General features: G+C 51.2%; 1 long non-coding RNA gene across 1 annotated transcript; it reads left to right on the top strand.

Moving 5' to 3' along the window:
* The first annotated feature begins 226 nt into the window (after window positions 1–226).
* On the top strand, window positions 227–2,715 carry LOC130543078 (uncharacterized). The gene is made up of 2 exons (XR_008958095.1): window positions 227–900; window positions 1,644–2,715. It is a non-coding gene; the product is annotated as an uncharacterized LOC130543078 (long non-coding RNA).

The following is a 2,715-nucleotide window of genomic DNA, read 5'->3' on the forward strand; positions in this document are numbered from 1 at the left end:
AGCCCATACAACTAGTAAATGGCAGAGGCATGAGTCAAAGCAGGCCTGTCTGCCTGCTGGAACCAGGAGGCTACACATGTGGGAGGGGGAGGGAAGCAAAGGGGAGAACGTGGTGTATCGTATGCTGGCACTAAAAATAATGTGCAAACTTGCCTTCTCACTCCCCTGCCCGATGCCCTTTGGCAGCTCCCTTTCCCCTAGGTCAGCCCTTGTGTTCATATTTCACTCGACTGTGACCACTGGCAGGACTTGAAAAGATTCCCTCTTTTCTGGGAAGGAAAGGTGTGTCCAAAAGGAGCAGAAAAGGAGACTCAGCTACAGAGAGTCCCGTCGCTGACCTCGGGCTGCTGTGGGAAACAGCTTGGAGGCTGGAGCAGGACAATGAGAAGGAAGAAAAGAAGCTTGTGGAATCACACCGTGAGTGGAAACAGGGCTGTGAGGAGGACAGTAGCCAGACCCGCTTCTTCCATTGCATTCCATCCCAGTCCGGTCCAGAGCAGCCGAGTTCAGATCAGGGGTTCCTGAGTATTATGAGCTGAATTGTGGCCCCCAAAATTCATGTGTTGAAGTCCCGACCCCCAGTACCTCAAAATGGGACTACATCTGGAGATAGAATCTTTGAAGAGGGAAGTGAGGTCACGTGGGTGGACCCTAATCCAGTGTGAGTGGCGTCTTTATGAGAACAGGACATTAGGACACAGACAGACGGAGGACCACGTGAAGACCCCCAGAGAAGTCGGCCATTGGCAAGGCAAGGAGAGAGGCCTCAGGAGGAGCCAACTCTGCCGACACCTTGATGTCACACTTCCAGCCTCCAGAACTGTGAGAAAATTAATTTCTGTGGTGTAAGACCCCTGGTCTGTGGTGTTCTGTAGCTGTCCCAGCAAACAAAGGCTCCAGGTAACAGATTCCAGGTTTATCACACTAGGGGAAACCTGACTGCGAGCCTGTCCCCAAATCTTCCCCAGTTTCCCCCAAAATTATCTGAATAAAAGAGGTGTGCCAACTCAGAACAGACCCCTGAGCCACCTGAGCCAATGACATTTTGGCCTCTGAGAATCAGGACTAAAGTGAGTTGGGAGAGAATAGAAGACTCGAATTTTCTATCAAGTCACTGATGGGGGTGGTGGGTTGAGGTGGTAAAGGAGAAAGGGGTGCGGTACGTTTCAGTAAAGAAAAAAAAGTCATGGGGCTCCTGGCTGGCTCAGTCACTAGAGCATGTGACTCTTGATCTCCGGGTTGTGGGTTTGAGCCCCACATTGGGTGTAGAGATTACATTAAAAAAATAAAATAAAATCTTAACAACAAAAAAAAATCAAGGCATGCTGACAGATCCCTGAGCAATCTTGGCCTCTGAGGACTTAGTCATTTTGAACAATGGTTTTGCTGATATTTGTCAGTTTCTTCTTCTATAAACTACAGTTTTCACAGGTAACTCTGTGAGCAAATGGGTTCCCTATTCACCAGCATCCCCAAGTCTCTAGGAATTTAGCCCAGCTCTGATTTTTCATTCCCTAGTCTAGCAGCCAAGAGACAGGCCACTTGTCTTCACTGCTAAGGTGGAAGAAGGAGATAAGAGGATTTATTACCTGAACACTCCGGAACCTTCCAAACAAATCTGTTCCATTTTTTTCCCCTAAAAGCTGGACCCACACTCTGAGAGCCGAGGAGTACATTTTCCTTCCAGACCAGCGAGTCCATCTCAGCTTAGTTCACACAAACATCGAGCCCTATCAAATGATAATCTGCTAACCCACAGAATAGGAAATTTCTAGATCAGCACCCCAGCTGCAAGTTGGAAACCCAAAGACTGAGTGGGTCTGCATCATTTGTCACTAGAGTTCCACTGTCGTGCTGCAGCACCTGCTTCTCAGAGCCTCCCACCGGCAGTCCTCTGACCGTGTAAGGATGGGACACGGTCAGCACTTTGGGAACGGGTGCAGAAAGAACCCCGGGCGGCACTACGCACCGTGGTGTGAACTCACAGAAAGAGCTCCATGCTCTCCACGGATGGAGGCATCTGAGGCCAGGGTGCCGGGTGCGGGCAGCTCCCCTGGCCCTTCCACAGGCAACCGCTGCAGGCCACAGTGTGCATGACCTTGAAGGGGACAGCCCCCGCACCATCAGCCACTAACAATCCCATCACCAGTGTAACCGAATGTGAAAAAGTGGCACTCCGGGGGCCACGCTGCTTCCACTGTGAAATTGCAAAGCAAGAAGAGGTGTTCACAGGAAACGGTTAAGATCCACAACCTTGAATCTTCCCACTGCCTGGAGAGTCTAAACAAATCAGCTTGTTGAGAGACAGGACTTTGAAGAGGGGGTTTGCCGAGAGGAGTATCTTTGAAGAAAGCCGTGCTTCGTGAAGGTCAAGTAGGGGCCTGCCCGCTCACCCCACACATGTGGGGCGGGGGGCGGGGGTTTCCACGCAGCTACATAGAGAGTTTACCATGTGACTCCCTGCAGCTGTGGGCAGGCAAGGCTGGGGCCCTTTCCCAGCCAGGGAACCCAGCCACATACGGAGGAGAAGGCGACGTGACCAGAGAGGCAGAGACCGGACTGATGGGGCCACAAGCCAAGGAATGACATTAGCCCTCAGAAGCCAGAAGAAGCAAAGAGCAAACCCTCCCTGTGAGCCTCCAGAGGGAGCTCAGCCTTCCTGACACCTGATTTAGCCCAGTAAAACTGATTTCAGACTTCTTTTCCTTTAAGCCA

Source organism: Ursus arctos, unplaced genomic scaffold (genome assembly GCF_023065955.2).
Source record: "Ursus arctos isolate Adak ecotype North America unplaced genomic scaffold, UrsArc2.0 scaffold_7, whole genome shotgun sequence".
Lineage (NCBI taxonomy): Eukaryota > Metazoa > Chordata > Mammalia > Carnivora > Ursidae > Ursus > Ursus arctos.